Raw genomic sequence first — 12,810 nt, 5'->3', positions numbered from 1 at the left:
TGCTTTTGTTGATCCTATTGTTTTCTATTTCATTTATCTCTGCTCCAATCTTTGTTATTTCCCTCCTACTCATGCTGGGTTTAGTTTTCTCTTCTTTTTCTAATTCCTCCACCTTTGGGGTTAAGTCCCAATTTGAAGTCTTTCTTTCTTTTTAAATATAGGTATTTAGAGTTATATATTTCTCTATCATCACTGCTTTCACTACATCCCATAAATTTTGGTATATTTTAATTTTCATTCACCTTAAGATATTTCCTAATTTTGCTTGTGATTTCCTCTTCATCCCATTAGTTATTTGAGCATGTTGTTTGATTTCCATGTACTTGTGGGTTTTCCATTTTTTCCTTTGTTATTGATTTTCAGCTTCATTCCATTGTTGGAAAATATGCGTTCTATTATTTCAGCATTTTAAAATTTATTTTCACTTTTTTGTGACCCAACATATAATCTCTCTTATAGAATGACTTATGTGCACTTGGGAAGAATGTGTATTCTTTTTTTGTTGTGTGACAAAAACACAAAAATGCTGGACTCATTCCACATGTCTTGTTTTCAAGTTCACTGATTCTTTCTTCTGCTATCTCTAATCTGCTGTCAAACTCTCCTGGGAATATTTCATTTCGGTTATTGTGGTCTTCAATATTTGCATTTTTATTTTTTTGCTAAGACTCTCCTATTGTTTATTCATTGTTTTCTTGATATCCTGTAGTTCTTCTCTGTATTTTCCTTCACCTCCTTGGACATTTTAAAGATAATTTTCTTGAGGCTTTGTTCAATACATAGACATTCTGGTCTTCTTCACTGGTGTTTTCTGGGTTTTTATCTTCTTCCCTTGGATGAGCCATCATTTCTTGTTTGTCTTCTACTATTTTTTCTGCACACTTGTACATTTTAATGCTTTAAAGTATTAACTTTGGGATTTATTCCCTGATATGTCTGTTTTTTTGATTGTTTGTTTTTGTAACCAGCTGCTCATAAGACAGAGATTTTCTTGACCTTCCAGTCCTCCTACCTGGAAAATCTCTTCAAGGTTTACGCTGTGAGGAGGATTTCTTCTTTCTTGGCCTCTGTCTTCTCTTGGGCTTTAGACTGTTAGTTGTTTTGAGTTCTCCTGTTACAGGAGTTTTATTATCCTCTCTGTTTCCCAGGACCTAACTCTCTCTCCCAGGTATTTGATGCTGGAAGATCTTTGTTCTAGACCTTGCACCTCTATAGTTTTTACACTCTTTTCTTGCCTCCAGCTCCTTTTTTCCTGGAGTGCAAATTCTGGGTGGAGGGCACACTGGAGAGGACATTCCCAAGTCAGTATTTCTCAACCAGAACAGGGACAGAGACCCACAAAGGCAGAACAGACTGACTCCAAAGTGCCCTTTGGAGGGCACCAACAGCGTCTCCAATGGCTCCCTAATTCTGAGCTTTCCTAGCTTGCCCAGAAAATAAACTTCTTTGGCTAACTGTCCCCTACAGTCCTAAGGGAGTATTGCCTCTTTAGGTCTGCACCACGACTGCCTCTGTCTGGGATGTGTTGAAACAATGCTGCCACTGCTTTTGTCTGGGGTGGGTTTAAACAATACCTACCCTCAGGCTTGGGTCTCCAGTGATCCCAATTCACTAATCAAAGGCTGTGATCAGTGATCAGTCATTTTTGGGGAAGAGGATTTTTATGTCCTTTTCTATCACCTGTGTTCTACCTAGGGACTAGACCCCAAGGTGACCTGCTATGGGAGTGGGGGATAGGTGCTGGTAGCCACCATGCAGTGAAAATTCATCAGCCTCTTCCTCCTGCTTTTCCCTACATCCTGTGCAGTGCTCTTATGACCTCCAGAGTTTCATAATAATTGTTTCAAATGGTTTCTGCCTGTTTAATAGTTGTTTTGGTGGAGAGGCTGAGTCCTAGAGTTCCCTACTCTGCCATCTTCTCATAATCTTCTCTTCTTTAAAGTAAACATTTTGAACCATAAATTTCCCTCTTAGCACTGTTTTTGCTGCATTCCATAAGTTTTGATGCTGTGTGTTCATTTTCATTTTCTAATATATCCAAAGGTATTTTCTAATTTCCTTGTGATTTCCTCTTTAGCCAATAAGTTGTTTAAGAGTACATTGCTTAATTGGCACATAGATATGAATTTTCCATTTGTTTCACTTTTACTGATTTCTATTCATTTAATTGTGAATTGAAATATTATGATTTTAATATTTTTTAGTTTACTGAGTATTGTTTTGTGAACTAATATATGGTATGTCCTGGAGAATGAGCCATTTGTACTAGAGAAGAATATGGATTCTGCTGCTGTTGGGTGAAGTGCTCTATATATGTCTGTTAGGCCTTGCTGGTTTAGAGTATCATTCAAGTGCTATATTTCTTCATTGATTTTTCTGTCTAGAGAGTCTGTCAATCATTGAATGTGGTGCATTGACATCTCCTACTTTTTTTAATTTTTAAATTAAAAAATATAACAACAAACAAACGCAAACATTCTTAACTTATATAATCAGTAATTATATAACATATATAATTAACATATATAATCAGTAATTCACAATATCACACAGTTGCATATTCATCATCATGATCGTTTCTTAGAACATTTGCATCAATTCAGAAAAAGAAAAAAAAAGACAACAGAAAAAAATTCATCTATACCTTACCGCTTTCTGCTCCCTTTCATTGATCACTAGCATTTCAATCTAAATTTATTTTAACATTTGTTCCCCTATTATTCATTTTTATTCCATATGTTTTACTCATCTGTTGATAAGATAGATGAAAGGAGCATCAGACACAAGGTTTTCACAGTCACACAATCACATTGTGAAAGCTATATCATTATACAATCATCTTCAAGAAACATGGCTACTGGGACACAGCTCTACATTTTCGGCAGTTCCATCCAGCCTCTCCATTACATCTTGACTAACAAGGTGATATCTATTTAATTTGTAAGAATAACCTCCAGGATAACCTCTCAACTCTGTTTGGAATCTCTCAACCATTGACACTTTATTTTGTCTCCTTTCTCTCTTCCCCCTTTTGGTCAAGAAGGTTATCTCAATCCCTTGATGCTGAGTCTCAGCTCATTCTAGGATTTCTGTCACACATTCCTGGGAAGATCCACATCCCTAAGAGTCATGTCCCACGTAGAGAGGGGGAGGGCAGTGAATTTGCTTGTGTTGACTGGAGAGAGAGGCCATATTTGAGCAAAAAAAAGAGGTTCTTTTGGGGGTGACTCTTAGATCTAATTTTAAGTAGGCTTGACCTATCCTTTGTGGGTTTAAGTTTCATATGAAAAAACCCCAAGATTGGGGGCTCAGCCTGTTGCTTTGGTTGTCCCCACTGCTTGTGAGAATATCATGAATTCTTACAATTTGGGGAAGTTGAATTTTTCCCCTTTCTTATCATTCCCTGAAGGGGACTTTGCAAATACTTTTTTATTCACTGTTCAAATCACTCTGGGATTTATTGGGGCATCACTCTGGACAAACCAACAAAATATCATGCCCTACTCAAGTTTCCATGTACTTATGGTGTTCAATTAAGCTGTCTACATAAGTTATATTATGAAATGCACTAGTCAAAATATAAATTTTGTACCAAATAAACATTTTTGCTTTAGTCTCATACATAAGTTAAAATTTTTGAATATTAATTACCATCTATTTTCAACACCCTGAAGTAATGACATTCTTTGTTCTTTCTCATGCAAAAACATTTTTAAATTTGTACATTAATCACTATCATTATGCACTCTAGGCATTCCTAGATTATACCATCTCAGTCCTTATCATCTATCTTTCTTTCTGATTTCATTTGTGCTCACAGTCCTCCTCCCTCTATCATTCTCACATTCAGCTTCATTCAGTGTTTCAGCATAATTGTATTACAGTTAAGTAGTATTGTGTTATCCAGTCCTGAGTTTTTACAATCAGTCCTGCTGTACAATCTGTATCTCTTCAGCTCCAATTACCCAATATCTTACCATATTTCTATCTCTTAATGGTGTCTTTTACCAATGAAATTCTCCAAGTTTATTCACTGATATCAGTTCATATCAATGAGACCATTCAGTATTTGTCCTTTTGTTTCTGGCTAATCTCACTCAGCATAATGTCCTTAAGTTCTATCCATGTTGTTATATACTTCATAACTTTATTCTGTCTTACAGCTACATAATATTCCATTGTACGTATATACCACAGCTTGTTTAACCACTCATCTGTTGATGGAAATTTTGGCTGTCTCCATCTCTTTGTAATTGTAAACAATGCTGCTATAAACATTGGTGTGCAAATGTCCATTTGTGTCCTTGCCCTCATGTCCTCTGAGTAGATACCTAACAATAGTATTGCCGGGTCATATGGCAATGCTATATTTAGCTTCCTGAAGAACCGCCAAACTGCCTTCCACAGCAGTTATACCATTTGACATTCCCACCAACAGTGGATCAGTGTGCCTCTTTCTCCACATTCTCTCCAGCACTTGTCATTTTCTGTTTTGTTGATAATGGCCATTCTGGTGGGTGTGAGATGATATCTCATTGTGATTTTGATTTGCATTTCCCTAAGATCCAGGAAAGTTGAGCATGTTTTCATATGCCTTTTGGCCATTTGTATTTCCTCTTCTGGGAAGTGTTTATTCAAGTCTTTTACCCATTTTGTAATTGGGTTGTCTATCTTTTTGTTATATAACAAATATATAAACAATCTCTTTATATATTCTGAATACTAGGATCTTTATCTGATATATTGTTTCCAAATATTATCTCCCATTGTGTTGGCTGCCTTTTTATTTTCTTGATGAAGTTCTTTGATGCACAAAAGTGTTTAATTTTGAGGAGTTCCCATTTCTTTCTTTCATTCTTCAATTCTTGTTCTTTGGGTGTAAGGTCTAGGAAACCACCTCCTAGTATAAGATTTATAAGATGTTTCCCTACATTTTCTTCTAAAAGTTTTATGGTCTTAGATCTAATGTTTAGGCCTTTGATCCATTTTGAGTAAATTTTTGTATAGGGTGTGAGATATGGGTCCTCTTTCATTCTTTTGCATATGGATATCCAGTTCTCTAGCACCATTTATTGGAGAGACTGTTCTGTCCCAGGTGAGTTGGCTTGACTGACTTATCGAAGATCAATATTCCATAGATGAGAGGGTCTATATCTGAACACTCTATTCAATTCCATTGGTCAGTATACCTATCTTTATGCCAGTACCATGCTGTTTTGCCCACTGTAGCTTCATAATATGCCTTAAAGTCAAGTAGCATGAGACCTCTGACTTCATTTTTTTTTCTCAGGATACTTTTAGCTATTCGGGGCACCCTGCCCTTCCAGATAAATTTGGTTATTGTTTTTTCTATTTCTGAAAAGTAAGTTTTGGGTATTTTAATTGGTATTGTATTGAATCTGTAAATCAATTTAGGTAGAATTGACATCTTAACTATATTTAGTCTTCCAATCCATGAACACAGTATGTCCTTCCATTTATTAAGGTCTTCTGCAGAAATCTACTATTAATATAGAAGTATCTATTTCTCCCTTCAAATATGTTTGAAGCATTTGTTTAATATATTTTGGGGTTCTGAGGTTAGGTGCATGTATATTTATAATTATTATGCCTTCTTGTTGATTTGATCCCTTTATCAGTATATAGTGACTCTCTGTTCCTTGTAACAGATCGTGACTTAGAGTCTATTTCATCAGACATTAGTGTAGCTACCCCAGTTCTCTTTTGGATGTTATTGCATTGTATATTTTTTCCATTCTTTCAACATTTTTATGTCTTTGAATGCAAGGTGGATCTGTTGTAAACAACATGTAGCAGGGTCATGCTTTTTTACCCATTCTGCTAATCTCTGCTTTTTGACTGGAGAGTTTGATCCACTTACTTTTTTTCTTTTCTCTCTTTTTTTTTAATGGCTACAAGGTATTTCATTTTATGGTATGACATAATTTACATAATCATTTCTTCATCAGTGGACATTCTGACAGTTTCTAATTTCTAAGTATTAGAAACACTTCAATGACAAAAAAAAACTTCCTTGAATGAACATCTTTGTTGGTGCACACATCTCTTAGAATATTTTTACTTTGAAACATTTCAAATACATACAAAGAAGAATAGTAGGATATACATCCAGCTTCAACAGTTACTGTTTCACCATTTGTTTTTATCTACACTACCATAGTTGTTTTTCCTATGCCAGTGTTTCACTGGTTTTACATGCATTTATGTATGCATGTGTGTATGCATTTAGTTGTATTTAATTTTGTATATGTAGATAAATATGAATAATACCACGGTTAAAAATCATAGTAGTTTGATTACAAGGATCCCTTGTGTTACTTTTTTATAGCAACAGCTTACTTTCTTTCCTCCTCCCTAACACATATCTTTTCTACATTTCCATACTTCTGCTATTACAAGAATGACTTATAAATGGAATCATACCGTATATAATGTTTGCACATTAATTCCCTTGACATCCATCCAGTTTCTTGTGTGTGTCATAGTTTATTTCTTTTAATGGTTAAGGAATATTTCATGATATGGATGTATCACAGTTTGTTTAAACATTCATCCTTTGAAGAATATCTGGATTATTTCCACTTTGAGGTTATTACCAGTAAAGCCACCATTAATCATTTGTGTATAGGTTTTTTTTTTTCCCACACTTTATTTTATTTATTTATTTTTTCTGATCCACTTACTTTTAAAGTAACTCTGATATGCAGGGCCTTCTTCTGCCATTTTGTTACTTTGTGTGTAAGTTATACTTCTTTCTAAAAAAAAAATATTTATTTATGCACCATACAATCCATCCAAAATGTATAAAGAATTGTGTATTCATCACCACAACCAATTTGAGAACATTCTCATTGCTCAAAAAATAATTTCCCATATTCCTTGTTGATTTTGTAACAGCTGGTGATAAAATAGTCTTGAGCTTTAGCCCTGCTATCAGGAAGGTCTGCCTGAGGCAAATGCAGTAGGCAGAGTCTTCCTTGTCTTTCTACCCTATGCCTTGTCCTAGGCTTTTGCTTGCTAGTTGCTTTGGAGTTCCCCTCTTTATAGGAGTTTTCTTGTCCTCTCTGCTTCCCAGGAGATAGACCTCTTTCACCTTGGTATTTGATACAGGCATCCCTTGTCCAAGACTGTCCACCTCTAGAGTTTCTTATATTGCTTTTGCCTGGAGGGCAAATTTGGGTTGAGGGGCATGCTGAAGAAACTTTTCCAAGTCAGTCTTTCTCAACCAAGAAAGGACCAGGGACCCACAAAGGGGGTATAGACCAGCTCCAAAGTGCTCTGGGGAGTGGATATGGAAGGAGGACACCAATAGTTTCTCTTGTTGCTCCCTAAAATTGAGATTTCCTGCCACTGTTCAGCAAATCAACCCCTGCAGCCTCATGGAAGCATAGCATCTTTAAGATTCCACAGCTGCCACCCTAATCCAAGGAGGGTTGAAACAAGGGTTGCACCCACCTTTTTCTAGGGCAAGTTAAAACAATGGATGCAGCCACTTCTTTCTAGTTGGGTTGAAAAAGTGGTCACCCTGAAAGCCAGCCCACAGTGATTTGAATTTGCTAGTCAAAAACTGCAATCAATGATTAGCTATGCCCACTCCTAGTCTTGGAAAGAGGGTCCTTTTCTTTCATCAGCATGCTAACCAGTGGCTGGACTCCAAGGCAGCATGCCACAAGAGTGGTGGATGTGTACCAGTGGCCACCATATGGAGAGAGCAGTTTACTACTCTTTAGTCTAATTCATCAGTCCCTTCCTCCTGCTTTTCCCTGGATGCTGTATAGTGTTCTTCTGGCTTCTGGAGTTTCAAAATAGTTGTTTAAGACCACTTCTGCCTGATTAATGGTAGTTTTGGTAGAAGAATTGAGTCCTGGCCCACCCTACTGTATCATCTATCTATAATCCTCCTCCTCCATCAGCTTTTGTTCAACTGGGAATATCTTTATCTCACCCTCATTTTTTTTAAAGGGGAATTTAATAAGTTGCTAGTTTACAGTTCTAAGGTTGTGAAATTGTTCAAATTAAAATAAGTCTATAGAAATATCCAATCTAAGGCATCCAGGGAAAGATACCTTGGTTCAATAAGGCTGATGAAGTTCAGAGTTTCTCTTCCAGCTGGAAGGGTGCGTGGCGAACATAGCAGCATCTGCTAGCTTTCTCTCCAGACCTCTTGCTTCATGCAGCTCCCCAGGAGGTTTTCCTTCTTCATTTCCAAAGGTCGCTGGCTGGCAGACTCTGTGGTTCTCTCATCCTGCAGTCGTGGTTCTGTGGCTCTCTCCTCATTCTCAAAATGTCTGAAATGTCTCCTCTTTTTTAATTTAATTTTTAAATCTTTTTATTGTAGAGTATAACATATATACAAAGCAAAGAAATAAATAAGCAAGAGTTTTCAAAGCACTGTTCAACAAGTAGTTACAGGACAGATCCCAGAGTTTGTCATGTGCTACCATACAGTCCTCTCAGATTTTTTTCCTTCTAGCTGCTTCAGAATATAGGAGGCTAGAAGGCTTAAATATTTTTTATCATAAAACCAACTTTTTTCCTTCTTCTTCTTTTGAGAAAAATGACATATATACAAAAAAGCTATAAATTTCAAAGTGCAGCACTACAGTTAGTTGTAGAAAATATTTCAGAGTTTGGTATGGGTTACAATTCCACAATTTTAAGTTTTTACTTCTAGCTGCTCTAAGATATAGGAGACTAAAAGAGATATGAATTTAATGATTCAGCATTCAAATTCATTTGTTAAATCCTGCCTTCACTGTATAACTCCACCATCACCTCTGATTTCTCCATCCCCCTCTTTAGGGGTGTTTAGGGGTGGTTGAGTGTTTTAGTTTGCTAGCTGCTGGAATGCAATATACCAGAAACCGAATGGCTTTTAACAAGGGGAATTTAATAAGTTGCAAGTTTACAGTTCTAAGGCCGAGAAAATGTCCCAATTAAAACAAGTCTATAGAAATGTCCAATCAAAGGCATCCAGGGAAAGATACCTTGGTTCAAGAAGGCCGATGAAGTTCAGGCTCTCTCTCTCAAGTGAGATGGCACATGGCGAACACAGTCAGGGCTTCTCTCTCGGCTGGAAGGGCACATGGCGAATACGGTGTCATCTGCTAGCTTTGTCTCCTGGCTTCCTATTTCATGAAGCTCCCCGGGAGGCGTTTTCCTTCTTCATCTCCAAAGGTCGCTGGCTGGTGGACTCTCTGCTTCGTGGTGCTGCAGCATTCTCTGCTCTCTCTGAATCTCCCATTCTCCAAAATGTTTCCTCTTTTATAGGACTTCAGAAACTAATCAAGACCCACTCAGATGGGTGGAGACATGTCATCCCCTAATCCAGTTTAACAACCGTTCTTAACTAAATCTCATCAACTAGGGAGATGATCCCATCACAGTCCCAAATACACAGCATTGAATAGAGACTATTCTACCTTTAAGAAATGGGATCCATATTAAAACATGGCTTTTCTTAGGGGGCATACTTCCCTTCAAACCAGCACATTGGGTTATGGCCATTCTAAATTTTTCATATTGGAAAGGTATGTCACTAACATGGAGTAGGGAGATGGACCTATCTGATGTTCTGAAGAGGCTGGGCTCTCTAGATTTCAGGACTTATCTGGACCAGGGACCCATCTGGGGGTTGTAGGTTTCTGGAAAGTTACTCTAGTGCATGGAATCCTTGTGGAATCTTATATATTACCCTAGGTGTTCTTTAGGATTGGCTGGAATGATCCCAGTTGGGATTTGGCAAGTTATGATAGGTAGCAAGGTCTAACTGAAGCTTGTGTAAGAGAAATCCCCAGAGTAGACTCTCGATTCTATTTGAATTCTGTCTGTCACTGATACTTTATTAGTTACACTTCTTTTCCCCCTTTTGGTCAGAATGGAATTTTTGACCTCACAGTACCAGAGCCAGATTCATCCCTGGGATCTCCCTCATTTTTGAAAGAAAGTCTTGCTGGATATACAATTCTTGGTTAGTAATTCTTTTGTTTTGGCACCTTACATTTTCCACTCCATTTCCTTCTTGTCTTCATGGTTTCTGATGAGAAGTTGGTAGTTAATTTTATTGAGAGTCACTTTTACATAACATGTTTTTTCCTTTTAGACCAATCTCATTCTCCTTGGTGTTTGACAGTTTGACAACTACGTGTCTAGGTGGGGTCCTCTTCAAGTTTGTAGTGTTTGGGGTTCTTTAGAATTCTTGAGTTTGTATATTCATGCCTTTCATTAAATCTGGGTAGTTTTTTGCCATTATTTGTTTGAATATTCCTTCTCCCCATTTACACCTTTCTCTTTTTCTTGTCCTTCAGGCACTCCCATATTGTGTACATGCTTGATTGTGTCCCATAGGTCTCTTTGTTCACTTTCTTAAAAAATTCTCTTTTCTTTTTGCTCCTTAGCCTGAATCATTTCTATTGGCTTGTCTTCCAGTTCAGTGATTCATTTTTCTGCTAGCTTCAGACAGCTGTTGAAGCCATCTAGGGAAATATTCATTTCAGTTATTGTGGTCCTTGGTTGCAGCATTTCTGTTTGGTTCCTTTTTTAAAATTTCTATATCTTTAGTAAAATTCTTATATTGTATGATGATCATTTTCCTGATATCTTTTAGTTCTTTCTCCATATGTTCTTTTATCTTCTTGAGCATATTGACAATCACTTTTTAAAAATTTTTGTCTGAAGAACCAATAATGGGTTCCCTTTGGGAAAAGAAGACCTAGAATACAGTTTGTGCAGCTTTATAGCTTATCGCTATTATAAATTTTATTTAAAGTTGTTCTTTTAAATAAATAATGTGGGCCTTTGGTTTTTTAAAAAAGGAAACTTCAAAAGATACAAGAGGGTTTGTCATATTTTTAATTAAAAATACACTGTGCGAGCTGTGTTCCAGTAGACATGTTTCTTGAAGATGATTGTGTAATGATATAGCTTTCACAATGTGACTGTGTGATTGTGAAAACCTTGTGTCTGATGCTCCTTTTATCTACCTTATCAACAGATGAGTAAAACATACGGAATAAAAATGAATAATGGGGGAACAAATGTTAAAATAAGTTTAGATTGAAATGCTAGTGATCATTGAAAGGGAGGGGTAAGGGATATGGTATATATGAATATTTTTCTGTTGTATTTTTATTTCTTTTTCTGAATAGATGCAAATGTTCCAAGAAATAATCATGATGATGAGTCTGCAACTATGTGATGATACTGTGAATTACTGATTATATATGTAGAACAGAATGATCAAAAGTTAAGAATGCTTGTGTTTGGTGGTTTTTTTTGTATTTAAAAAATTTTTAATTAATAAAAAAACACTGTACAGCATCAAGTAATTTTTAAAATTCTTCAAGTAAAAATAAATAAATAAATAAAATGTTTTTGTCTGATATGTCCAAAGACTGGTCTTCTTCTTTGATGATTTGAAGATATTTGTCTTGACCGTTTGGCTAGGTCATCATTTCCTATTTCTATGTCTTATAATCTTTTATTGCACTCTGTACATTTTAATGGATTAGCTCTAAAATGTCACTGGGCTGTCTGTTTCTTAAGTTTGTTTCCAGATGGTAATTTGAGAGAGATATTCTAACAAAAATAAACAAACCAAAGCAAGAGCACCTTTCATAGTCTCTGCAAATTCACTATATGTTGATTGGTGCTTTCCTTCAGAGGTTAGCCCTACTCTCAGGAAGACCATCCTGAGGTGAAAGTGAATTTCACTTTACTCTTTTCTGAATCTGGTCTTGTCCTGCACTTCTTCTTGCTCATGCCTTTAGGAATTCCGCCATTCGTAGGAATTCACTCTTCCTTCAACCCTTTATGAAATAAATTTCCTACCAACCCAGGTGCTCTATTTCATGACTTAAAACAGGTAGCCTTTTTCCCTAGTTGCTTTGACTTAATTGTTTCTTATGCTCCTTTAATTATCCTCAAGGTGCTTCTGCCTGCAGGACAAGTTCTCAGCATGTAAGATAGAAATGAGTGTCCTGGTTTAGTCTTTCAGGTTACCACCCAAAAGATTGGCACCAATATACAGGCATCTCACTATGTGCTCTGGTTTCTCTGGAACAGAGCCAGGGGCCCACAATGAGAATGAAGGCTGGCTCTATACCTGTGCTGCATAAATGGGTGGTAGAGGGGCCAGTAAGTATGCCATGAGTTTCTCCTACTATTTTGTTTTATTTTTTTTTCCTACTATTTGAAAAATTATTTTTTCTTGATTTGGCATTCACCCTATTACTGCAACCCTTTAACTGTTCTCCAGAGTTTTAAGGAAGATGCCTATGCCAGTTTTGCTAGTTGTTCAATGATTCTGTGGGGAACTGTACTCTGGAGCATCTTATGTACCATCTTGGTCTATCTGAAGCCTCTATCGCATTTTATAAAATAGCTTCTAGTTGTTTGATGAATATCTTCATCTTGTCTTTTATCTCTCTGAATATATTAAATGTAGTTCTTCGACCCTTGTCTGATAACTCCATTATTTGAAACCTCCATGAATGTACTTATTCTGTCTTTTTACTGATTTTTAGTTAGCCTTGTTTTTTCATGTCTTGCTTATTTTGATTAAGTGCTAGCTATTGTACATAAAATTTTGCAAAAATAAGTTGGTGCTCTAACTGATGTCATCTTCTTATAGAGAAGATTTTCTTTTACTTCTGGCCAGTAGGTATTGAGATGATTTAATGCTGGATTTAACTACTTAAGAAGGCTGGCTCATTTTTAATTTACTTTTACTACTAAGGCAGTGATATTCAAAGTGTAATACGTGAGCACTTGGAAACTCTCAGGGCATCC

The sequence above is a fragment of the Tamandua tetradactyla genome, chromosome 17 (genome assembly GCF_023851605.1).
Source record: "Tamandua tetradactyla isolate mTamTet1 chromosome 17, mTamTet1.pri, whole genome shotgun sequence".
In the NCBI taxonomy this organism is placed as follows: Eukaryota; Metazoa; Chordata; class Mammalia; order Pilosa; family Myrmecophagidae; genus Tamandua; species Tamandua tetradactyla.
This window is presented reverse-complemented; position numbering follows the sequence as displayed.